We start from the raw sequence: 13541 nt of genomic DNA on the forward strand, positions 1-13541 counted from the left end.
AGGCAAATGTGGTTGGTAAGACCGTTCTTTCGGCTAATGGATAAATATAAATATCATTGAGCCAAGAAAAATATTTTTTCGGTTGAGCTAGCACGAGTAGGTATAATTTTAGTACCTTCCTCGCATAAAAAATTCTTTGAATTGTCAATCGTGTCGTCATGTCAGACACAGAAAGTCACAAATTTAATTCATTGGTAATAGAAATTAGTTGATAAAAATTTCATATATTATTTTATTTTGAACAAATTCTTCGAAAATATTTGCATTTTTTTCTAATAAGACCCGTTGGTATATTTGTTTAAAAATCAGATAAAAAAGATACTTCTAACAATGCAAAAGTAAATCTGTTGCAGCTAGATTTTAAAACATTTCAAACAAATGTATTGGATAATTAGAAAGAAAAAAATAAAAAAGTTTGATGTTTTTGGAATAAATTCCGATCACCGTTAAACTCTTTTCAGATTATTGAACTTAATGGGTATATGGATTTAAATATATATACATAATATTATAGAGTAAACATGGGATAATGTTGTTCTGTTATGTTTCTCCAAAAATAAACGGTCGATACCAACGAAAATCTTAATAACGATTATATCGATAGATATAGATATTATAAGAAGTAATAATATTAAATTTTGAAACTTTCGGAACTCCTTAAATCTTCTCTTGCAATATATTTTTATGTTTACGTATGGTAGAACTCGACAAAACTATATGAAAAGTGATAATACAATTTTTCGATAACCGGAATAGTTTTCAAAATATCAGGGATTAAAAATTATAGGTAGTCATTCGGAATGTCGATAGAACTTTGGAACAACTGTGTGTGTGTGTGTGTTTTTAATTTTTAATTGATTATGGCATGAATAATTAAAATAGCATAAATTGAAAATTGAAATTACTAACATAGGTACTAGCTAAAAAAAAAATATATCAGTTGTACTAGTACTTCGTATAAGAGAATACAGTGCGTATAAGTATTATCTTAGACTTAGTATGATGATGATGATGCGTTCCATATCTCTTAGAAGAACACTTCTTGCCAGAATACTCTATCTGACGCATTATGTACAAGTTTCTGTAGATTCATCTTTGTCCAGGTTTTTATATTATCCATCCAAGAGATTCTTTTTCTACCTTGGGCTCTTTTAGACTGATGTTTCCCTTGTTGCATCAACTGCTGTACATAGTACTTGCCAGATCGCATAATGTGGAGACTTGCCGTTTATTAACTACTCTGACCAGCTCTTGATTTTGATTAATTAATTCTAACACTTTATAATTTGTAGTAAAACTGTCCCACTTAATTCCAAGCATACGTCTATAGTACCATAGTTCAAACAACTCAATCCTTTTTACTATATCGCTCCGTAGCACTCATGTTTCACACCCATATATCAATATTGACTAGTAATTTCGATTAGTAATTTCACTATGAGGTTTTTATTTATTATTCAACAGCAACTTTTTAATTCATAGAATGCCGTTTTCGCTTGACCTATTCGAGACTAAATTTCACTTAGTGGGTTATTATGATTATAAAAGTCTTAAAGGTATTAAAAGAATGAAATTTAAAAACAAAATTTGTCAAGGCAAAAAAAGAAAATAAGCGGGAAATATAGATCATGATTATTCTTTTGATCAATTTTAATAGCGCCTTGGTTAAACTAGTTGCAGCTATTTAAGTTTTAAATAATCCTTGGAATTATAAATAACGATCGGTCGAAAGTCCTAGAATTTGTTAAGTAAAATAGTTGCACCACGAATTCTATACAAAACACACATGATTTAAAACCACACTCTCCTCGTAGCTTGAAATAGAAGTTGTGAGAAACTTTATATTAGTTTTCTCGTATGTGTAAATATCTGTCGTTGGCATACATTATTTGTCATTGTTAAAGATTTTATATATTAATATTTCTTGCATAATGTTTAACGTTCTGAATATTTTCTCATAGTGCAGATAGTTCCATTACATTCTATGAAATATATATTCAATGCAAACATAGGTAATTGGTTCATAAAATTCAATTGCTTATACCTTATACTTCATACACATACACTACAAATGTAAGATATTTATGAAAGCAATTAAAAATTATTATAATCAATTAAAAGTGGAGAATAACTTGAATCAAAATTTACACTTTTATGTTTTTATACCATGTATATATGCAATATATCAAGGTATACTAAGTTCAAGTTCCAAGTTTGTAACGCCTAAAAATATTGAGGTAACGAACAAAATTTTGGTATTCGTTGTGTGCGTGGTCATGGTAGGGACAATAAAATCGATGCCAGCGCTTCCAGTGAAGAATTTTGGCGATAAAGGAGGCTGTTATGACTAATTTGCAATTCTTTACATGTTATATACAAATTGTCAAATTAAAATTATTGAAAAACACTAATTAATTAAACTTAATGCATAAAAAATTGTGCAAATAAGAAATCAAATTGCACAAATATTATTTTTTAAATGTAAATTATCATAATTATTTATTTAAATTTGTGAGACAATATTAAATTTTCGTGTATCGTTACCATGGAAACGTCTCCAATAAAACTCACACACGGTGCGAAAAGGTGTTAAAGTGAAATTATCGTATTAGTAATTATCTTATTTTCGCCGTATTAAATTATCTTATTTCCGCCCTCCTGTCTGCTTGTGAAAACGATAAGACAAAAACGAAAAGCTTTATGAAGCTGAAATTTGTGTAGCGTGCTTAGGACGTAAAAAATGAGGCAAGTTTGTAAATGAGGTCAATTGGGGTTTGGATACGTAGGACGCATGTTGTAAGCCGTTAGAGATAGAACAAAAGTTTAAATGTATAAAATGTTCTTTATAAAAAAATTAACAACTTTTGTTTGAAACATTTTTTCGTAAACATCACTGTGTACCCGCGAGGACGCAAATTAGGTTAAAACATTATATAGTATGTTATACAGAATTGTATATATTTTATTCGACTTAAGTATGCATTGTAAAAGACCTCCCTTTCCTTGGTCCATTTAAAGGAATATAGAAGTGTGGAAACCCTAAGCAGATATCTCTTTTGGTCTATTTAAACAGGACGGCTTTTTAAGTTTCCAGAGAATACTAAAAACATGTTTTATTTAATTTTCCGAGTAACAAGATGCCCGATATTTAAAAAAATATAACAACGTAGTGTTTGAAGTAATTTCTGATTCTTTAGTGAAAAAAAGAAATTTTTTCCTATGATTCAATTTTTGGTATCTAATTCTACGGACTTTTAAAAAGTATAGGAAAAAAATTTTATGTGAAAAAACTTGTTTTTCAATAAAAGTAAGAATGTGTGCAAAAAATAATTATTTCCAGAATTTGTTGGTTAAAAAGTTGGTTGGTGAAAACTTTTCAACCTGAAACCAGATGCCATTAAATGAGATCAAGGAAATTTCAGACAATCAGAATCGGTTACAAAACAATGATTTTACCGATTTTTGGTAGACCAATCCGTTTTTGGAAAAATTAAATGGATATTAAAAAAAAGCATTTTAAATAGAGGTTGTATGGCATTTATAAAGTTTTAAAAAAGTAGGTTAACAATTTACAATTCTACAACACTAACAAAAAACAAAAAAACGTACAAAACTGGTAAGAGACAAACCATAAACTCTCAAAGATATTTATTAGTTAGATCACATTTTGTTCAATTCATTTTGAACTCATATATATATTCTCGGTTGGTGGTATCACAAGCAGTTTATAAAAGATAATAAACTTAAACGCTTTTATCGATCAAATAAATAAATGTAGGTAGGTATCGTATCTCTATGGTCTATGGTATGGCTATGGTTCTATGGAGTAAAATGTAACAGAACTAATGGATATTACTTTAGCACTGTTCTACTATTAATAATATTTCTTTTGTACTACAATTTCAAATAATTAAATGACTGACTTGACTATCTTTGAAAACAATATAATATATTCTGCAAAACCATTTTATCTAATAATACGACACAATTCATATTGAGAATATGGTGTTTTACAGTGGTATACAGTTGTAGAGAAACATGTGACAGTGACAATTATTGTACGGGTTTTATTATACACTAGAGTGACACCCACCCGCTTCGCTGGGCTTAAGAGAAAAAATTGATAAAGATTGCTCTCGCTTATCCCCTTTCTATAACACTCGATATAATGGTAAGGATTGTTTTACACAGGTAAAATATATGTATGGTTTTCTATTTTTTTAATAGAAAACCATAATAGTCGTAATGATTCATTGAGTATATCAGAAAAGATGACCGTGAAATATTTTATATTGACTATTTTTACAGAAATCTGTAATTTATGGTAATGTCAAATTAAATTACTTTTAAATTTTTTTTTTGTTTTTATTAATATATCTTTATAAATTATATCTCATGTGTTATTCTAAAGTATGAGCTATATTGCTGTACTGTACTGTATTAAAAACCATTCGCTAGTTTTAGCGAGAGAGAGTAACAAACAAACAAACAAACAAACATTCTTATTTTCGTTTTTATAATATATAGAGATAGAGATACTGTAGCATATGCATCCCTATGATGAAATGATTGAGGGGGCATACTAGTAAAAATGGATAGTTAATTGCAAAAAAAAAAAAAGTTGTAGTTATATAAACGAGTTATAAATTTTAAGTATTTATTTATGGATATTAAACAAAAAAAGTATAACGACAACAAATAAAAAAAGCCATTTTTTAAAATTATGAAAATAGCAATAATAAAAATTTTCTTCTCTTAAAATTGTAACAAAAATTATAAAAAACAGTCTTTTCTTTAAAAAATCAGTCTTTCATTAAAATTAAAATATTAATAAGAAGAATAAAAATAATAATAAAAAATCTGCCCATCTTAATGTAAATCAATTCTTCTAACATGCATAGCAAATTTTTCGGGCAACATATCGATTTCTACATCTAATATCAGCTCAGGTTTCTTTTGGCTTTCAATTTCCATCAAAGACAATCCTCCTAGCCTAACCTTTCCCATTTTACTCCTTAGATAGGTTTTCAGACGTCTGAGTGACGAAAATGACCTTTCAGCCGTTGCTGTGGTAATTAAATCATATTTTCAAAATAGGCCAGCATGCTGCAAAATGACGCATTTTCGATGGTATCTTGAGAGTTCCTAAGGTTAGTAATTGCAAGGTTCTATATATTATCCATTTAATTTGTAGAAAGAACATGATTCATTTGAATATGTATGCTATTTGTTTTTGTGGTGTAATTTAAGACGTTTTTTATGATGTTAAACAATAGGTATGTAAAATTTCACATAATATATAGTAAGGAAGTTTATATTTTTTTATAACGTGTTTAAAGAAGTTCAGAATAGGTAAGAAGTAAATAAATAATCTCCATTTTTATTATGTTTTCAACAAATTCGAAAATTATTGGAGGTGCACGTTCCCCCCCCCCCTCGTGCCTCCGTAAGGACGCCTATGTGCTCTAGGAGAAAATGAAATATGTAAGTAAGAACACTTATGTAAGTAGAGACACCTCAAAAAATATTATGCGACAAGGTAAGATTTTCGCACTGTTATTATTATTGTAGTTTAGTAACTAAAAAAGAAAATTAAATAAAAATACATATTTTGGGACAAGTTTTAATTGTACTTGAAAGTAAAAAATAATTTTTCGTATGAATTACTCAAACATGATTATATGTAAAAGGTTGAAGCGTTCATTTTGAAATACTCGTATGAGTGATTCCTAAGAAAAATTAAAAACGGTAGGAAAACCAGATCATTCCATAAAAATTTATTGTCATCCTATTTACACATGCATGTAAAATTTCATCGTTTCGTCGTCGTCATCAATAAAAGTTGAATATTCATCGTCTGATCAGAAATTTAAAACCGACTAGTGAATAATCAGACAACACGAGAACTTCATCGAAACGTAAAGTTTGATTTGGTGCCTTATAAACAAATTTTTTGCAACGCAATTGCTCATATTAAAACGAATATACGCGGTCGAATAGTATAAGTATTTATTTAACTATTAATTTAATCGAAAACCCTTTTTCTTATGATGCGCCATCAAATGTTTGCATGAATATAATAGAAATTTCCTATACTGCCCACATAAATACTTGTAAAATCCCTTTAGAATGTTCTGAGCTGTGAACAAAATCATGAAGCAAATAGTATTTTTCAAATATTTATTTGTTAGTTGTTATAATGCCTGGTTGAAGAAAAATAAATTTGTTATTTTAGGACAAATGTTTTCCTATAGTTTACTTTTATGCCAATTTGCATTTTATTCAAAAAAAAAAATTAAACAAACATGAAAATTGTATTTTTGTACATCTCCTTATTAAAATACAAGCCTGGAGGTAGAAAATCCATATTTTATTTCCCATGTCACAAAATTGCCACTTTTTGTTGCTGTTTTTATATACTACCTACTAATTGCGTGAAAAAGTCTTAAATTTTAACTTCAATTTTCAATGTTCTATACATAAAACTTTAGGCGAAAATCATGTAATTGGCAAATATAATGAAAATTATTAATTTCATCATCTCCATAATCATATTTAAAAACGTTGTTTTAAACAGCCACAGTATCTAGGCTCAAAAAATTTCCTTCGCCTCATCTATTAAAAAATTGTTCTGCGACCCAGCTGTATTTTACCAAAATTTCCCATATTGTCCAGAGGCTTATAGGTATAAAAAATTGGTTCAGCCGTTTTTGTCATCAAAAAACCATCTTTTACAATTCTTTTTCTAAAAACCCCAACATATATCAAAACTAAAAAACTTCAACGGTTATTAAATTCCCATTCCAATAAACTAAAATTGCCAGGTTTATCGTGAAACTTCGGCAGGTCTAGTAAGTAATACAAACATTATTCAACGATATGAATTTAAAATTAAATAAAAATATCGTTTCGTTATAATTCATAGAAATATAGGTTTTTTGTATAATATTTTATTATGTTTTTTTTTCCATCAATTTGATTTTTAGTCGTGTTTGTTTCTTGGCAAAAAAAAATTTGATTTGTGAAAAATCATGTTAATATTTGTTTTATAAATTAGCTGAAACTCATTATAAGATCATCAATAAAATTACCCAATGTTTTTTTTATTCGTATTGGTATTTTAACAAAATACCAAGTGTATATTGATGCAGCTTGGATGATTAAATTTTTTTGATTCCTCCGGGTCTAGAATTCTTACTACACAGATAATACAGCGAAATTAAAATTTTTTAATATCTTGAGAAGTATGTAAAATGCGAACATTTAAAACTTCTAATTAAACAAAGAGTAAGACACATGGAAAGTGAATTATTGAGTATCGCCAAATAGATTACATATAAAACTTTTTTTTTTGCAAGAAAGAGACGGGCAATAATCTTTGATTGCTTATAACTTCATTTTTAATCAACGTTAATTTAACTTTCAAATTTTGTAATACTATCAATTCTACTTTTTCATTTTTATGGGTAATGTGGTAAAATCGATATGAGTCATCAACCTTTAGCTTTACATCTTTTGTATGAAACTTTTTTTTTAAAACCATAAGTTTCTGATTATGGTCGATGTTCTAGAACATTTATAGCACCCGGTAATCAAAATGACAATTTAGTTTGGCCATCGCCCTGTCGTTGTAAATGAAGATTTAATGTTATTTCAAATAAGCTTACAAAGCTTATCGCATTTGAAAGAATTTTTATCAAAAGTTAATATATTGATTGAACAATAATATTTTTTTAAGAGAGAATACATCTTGTCATTTAACAGTTGACATAAAATAAAAAAAAAACTTTTAACAAAAAGAACACCGACTTCAAAAGAAAAACTTTTCTAAAACGAATTAATATGCACTAAAAGTAAAAAAATAACGATAACGGTAACGATAACGATAACAGTGTCAGCCAAGAAACTCTGACAGAACAGTTTGCTACATTAGCTTGGCTGACAACGACTCCAAAAATAACAATAATTTTTAACTACATTATATTATCGTTATTTTTTCACTTTTTAGTGCATATTATATTGTTTTGGAAAAGTTTTTCTTTTGAAGTAGGTTTTCTTTTAGTTAAAAGTTTTTTTTATTTTGTGATTTTTAGTGAATCTGAAGTACACTAACTAGTTTTCTCTGAAGTACACTAAAAAAATAATTATCGAAATCGGTTGGCGTGATATTGAGTTATTCGTCCTCTTGTCGTGAATACTTAATGCAAATTTAAGACTTTTATCGTTTTCTCGTGGATGTCGTTGTCAGAACTGAGCCCTAATAAAATGAAACCACATGGGAAGCACTAGCTTTCAAATAGATGAAGAATCATCAAAATCGGTTCACCCAGTCGAAAGTTCTGAGGTAACATACATAAAAAATTCAGTCCATTTTTGTTGGAAGTCGGTTAAAAAAGGGTATTTGAACAATATTGTACATATAAGTGATTGAAACCACAAACAAAAGTTCGCGATATCTGTCTTCTAGTTGTACGTGAGTGTCGCAATGAGTATTTTATTTCCAATCGATATCATACACTTTTGTCCTTGATTTTATGTTCCTTTTTATAAGGAATGTGAAATAAGCAAACATTGGCTATACGATCGACTGTTTTCTCTTTTATGATACATTATTATACACTATAAAATCTGCAGAAAGTGTGGATAATTTGATTTTAGAAAAAGTCAAATGATTTTTGTCTTTATAGGTTTTCTTAATCAATTTACTACCGGTACTTTTTTATTCGTTTTATTTCTCATAGAATGTTATAGTAAAATTTTCTAAGAGATTCCATTTAGGTATATATTGACTTTTCGAATAAGTGTTTGAAATAATTAACATAATAATGGAAAAATTCTTTTTATTCCAAGGTCGTTTAAATTTATTACTTCACATTTTCATAAAAAATTATATAAATAGTCCTTATCATAACATTTACCAATATTTAAAAAAAAAAACCCAATTTGAGTTTTTTGAAAACCCAATTTGGTATGTCAAAACCTGAATAGAAAGTTATATTAGTTCGTGGGAAAGTAAATTGAATGGAAGGTATCCGAAACGTTGATTTTAAACATCAATAGCCAGAACAAAAAAAAGTATCTTCATAATGAAACTAACTGCAAAAATTTTTTATGGTCGGGAATATGTTCGGGGATATCACCTGAATGAAAACCCTTAGTGGTGGTGGGACAGAGGGGGCGAGTTACAGCCACCATATATTTATATAACGCATAGAGTTTTATTTATAGCGCTCCAAATTGTGTTCTATATGGTTATTGGTAAATATATACAGTTAAAAACGGTTCATGTTACATTAAACTGTTATTCAAATAAAATTTGCAGAATGTGTTATTATCTACAAAAATGATTCCTATTATTTTTGTCGTACGGTAATTGAAAACTTCTAGGGGATACCCTAGAATATATTCCAACACGAAAAATATTTCAGAAGTAAATTGCAGCAAAAAAATACATGGTTATTGGCCAAATGTCACATTGAAACAAGAGCCTAAAATCACGTGTTTTGAGAAACGGGAAATTAAAGGATAAACAGAGATTATTACATACCTTCGAAAGTGTAAATCTGGCTTGATATTTGCCTAGTATCACTGGAATATTTTTGTGTAGCCTGACTTCTTTTCTACCGTTGAACACTTCCAATTAAATGTCTTTTGGTAAGTATTAAAAGGCATTTCATGGAAGTGTTAGTTAACTTTAACTTTTTAATTTGTAAATCACAATCTTTTAAAATTATGTTTTATGTGTTCCTGTATAGTTATTTGTTTTATATTTTGACCAAAGTGTAAACTATCTTTTTAGAGCATTGAAAAAGACCCAATTGAGGTCGAAACGTCGGCAAATAAAAAATTTAAAAAAATACCCTTTTCTTGTGTCCTTCCTTCCCAAGAAAACCAACACTCCTTGTTTACTCTCTTTGTTTGTAAGGCCCAACATAAAATAAACTAAGTATACAAAAATTATTTAAATAGATTTTCTATCTATAACTTATCTTGGCCATAAGTTTGTTAGAAAATTTTTATAATATTTATTATAACATTTCTTTTTATATGATATTGATATAATTATTTATTTAGTATTTTTCCAGATTTTCTTTAAATATGTACTTTTTTTTCATATTGTATATAGTACACTATTTTTCGATAAAACGGATATCCTTTTTGCTGCAGGAAATTGGGTTTATATGTTTATTTTTATTCTAGTAAAGAAAATCATTATTGTGTCATAAACACACATAGTTTGGAAAAATATTTTTATGATATTATTATTATTTTTGTTTTAGTTTTCTCTAAAATATGTTTCATATTTTTTTTAACAGAATTTAACTGAATAGAAATATGTTTTTAGTGTGTTTTTTACACAAACCAATGAGTGAGTAGAAATCCCTTAAAATAGTTTTTTTAATCTCTTTTTGACAAGTTTTTGTTAAAATTATATTGACTTATAAAATGTGTCGTAGACCGTGGGACACCACTCTTTTTTTAAAATGATAAATACATACAAGAAACTTTAGGTGTGGCTTGATTGAAAACAAAACTTCACTTAACGTAGTTCGTCGACTTTCAATTTATTCTTTTTCACAATATGAGATTTAGATATCGCCACTCTCAAGATTATAACATTTAGATATCGCCACTCTTAAGATTCACTTAAGAATCTTGAAAATTGACCCAAGCTTGCTGTCTAGAGCGTCACATAGAAAAAAAATACATAGACTGAGAAACACGTTACCAAACCTTCGAGTATATGCCAACGCATAAAAACTAAGCTTGGTCAAGGATAAGGTTTCTATGTTTCCAAGATTAATAAACGGTATGCATTGTTATTTGTACCCTCACTATAAATAGAACTATAGTAAATAATGTGTTAGAAATAGGATATTGTCACTAATATTAAAGCATATACATAAGGTTTTAAAAGATTACATTTAATATAATATAAAGAAGAAAAAAAAAGAGTTAAAAACCTAGCTACACATATAATGTAGACACACACATATGTAGTGTCTACATAGAATATATCCGTCTACTTTGATAATCTCCACAGTAAAGTTTTCATTTTATTCTTGTTCAAGAAATATTATCACTTTTCCTGGTTAGGTAAACGATAGATACACAGATCTAAGCATAAACTAATCTTTTCATGTTTTTGTCGTAGATATAATATTTGTTCATACTGGTTCACAGATTTCATATTATTTTTTAGGGTAAAACAATAGAGATAACATTAATGATCAAATAATTTTATAAAATATCACAAATGTCTTTCGAAAGGAACTTTATTAGGGACAAGGTAAATGGTCTTAAATCTGTAGGTTTTAACTTATAAATCGATAGTTTTATCTTTCAATTGGTTTAACTAGGGATATGTTAGGTTAGGTTAGGTTATAATGTATGTCCATGAGAGAAAATTATTTTAAAAGAAAACTGACGAATGAAGAAAAACTGGATTGACTTTAAAGTATCATCAAAATGTACATAATAGAGCGTGATAAGCCGATTTCCCAACCATTATTATATTTAGTATTTTTCAAGCATTTATAATGATTTCATAGTAAAGAAGTGGAATCTTTTGTACCTAATTTGGTGGATTGAATAACATAGCTCCAGAAGCCTTGAGCCTTTTTATAGCCTGTATATATGTTATAAATATCAATCTATACTAAGTTTAGTTGTAACGCTAAAAAATATTGATGTTACGAAGAAAATTTTGGTAAAGGTGTTAGTCCATTTCCTGTCTTTCTGCCTGTTTGTCCGTTTGTGCGTCTGTGGACACAAATCAAAAACGAAAAGAGACATCCAGCTGAAATTTTTATAGCATGTCCTGATCACGAGTAAAAAATGAAGGTAAGTTCGTAAATGATCTTATAAACCGTTAGAGGTAGAGCAAAAGTTAAAGTATAAAAAATGTTTCCAATAAAAATATAAACAACTTTTGTAAGAAAATTTTTTCGTAAACGTCCCTGTTTCCCCGTGAAGGCGAAATAGGGCGCTGATATTCAATACTTTCTATACAGGATATTTAAACAATTAGGTCAGTCAATTGTGACGTGCTCACTATCGTGCGCACGTGTTTCGTTTAAAGCTAATTTTTTTAACATAATTTTTGCTGTAACTGATATATTTTTGGCTTAAGGTCTCACTTGAACGCGAAAACTCACATTCAAGTTGGTATCACAAAAAGGAGGAATGTAATGGTCAAATTTCGATTTGTAGCTACCCTTATTTGTCTATTGTGGCATGTACTCAAAGAGTATGAATTTCGTAATTACCTAGCCCTGTGAGCGTTGTTCATATTTTGAAGATCACAGCCCAGATCAAATGGTGCCGCAAATTTGGAGAACTTCATTCATGTGGGATACATTCTTCTATAGAGAAAATGACTAATGACGTCAAGCAGTCTATGGAATGACAACAACAATAAAGAAGAGTGCTATTATTTTGCTAATTACTATGATTCCTTAATATTATTCTTTATTCCCCGCCAGCTGAAACGGTTTGAGTTAGTTATCGTATTCAGCGGGTTAAAGTCCATAGAAAATAGATAATAGTTTAGCGCATTTAAAAATATACATAATTTAAATTCCAAAATTAGTCAAAAATTCGTGTTTCTTTAACTGTCCTCAATATTTCTTTACCTTAGATATTGTCCGTGTCCGGTATTACCCTACTTGTAAATATGATATTAATATGTTTATGGCTGTTACATTTCATACATACAATGTATATGTAGGATTAAAAACATATTTAATATTTAAAAATAATTTTAAACGTGAATAAAGTACTACAAAGTGGACTGTTAAAGTTTAGTTTTAGAAAGAGCTTTTGGTGTTGTTATTGATAACGACAACTTCTTTATACATAAAGGAACGTTAAAAAAAGGATAAGCGGGTTCGGAATTGCAATTTTTTTAATTACTTTTAATTAATTTGAATGGTGGCTTTCAAGCAATATGGTCATATAGAGAACAAACTAACACCAATATTACTATTATTAAGTATGAAGAGCTGTAAAAAACCGAATACTGAGTAACGGGTAAGCCATCTAGTACCGAGTATTGAAACGTTACTCACGAATTTATCTCGTACCTCGCATTTTTCGTTACTCAAATTTTTTATATAGAATAGATAGGTACACTTGACTTATACAGTTGAACTATAACTGACATAATATCTTACTAATTGAAATTTTATTAGGTTATATGTATTGAAATGGCTACTGATTATTTTAGTAACGAATACGGGTATTCAATTTCTTGTGACTTTGACAGCACTATAAGTGTGCGTTGTTTTGCAGACGTTAACACGTAGGGAATGCCAAGAAAGGAGCGAGATTGTGATAGTATTGGTTTTAAAAGACTTGGCTTGCCAAACTTTGCCTTGGACTTGGCCTGGAATTGTTAATCAAGATATGGATTCTGGAGTTAATCAAAGCTTATCGTACCAATTGTTTGCCCAAGTAAGTTGAACCAAATTTTTCGCCAACTCAATTTTATATTTGTTGTTGTTAAGGTGGTAGAAGAAGTAGGCGTTCGATAAAGGCTT

Source organism: Chrysoperla carnea, chromosome 4, assembly GCF_905475395.1.
Source record: "Chrysoperla carnea chromosome 4, inChrCarn1.1, whole genome shotgun sequence".
Classification (NCBI taxonomy): domain Eukaryota; kingdom Metazoa; phylum Arthropoda; class Insecta; order Neuroptera; family Chrysopidae; genus Chrysoperla; species Chrysoperla carnea.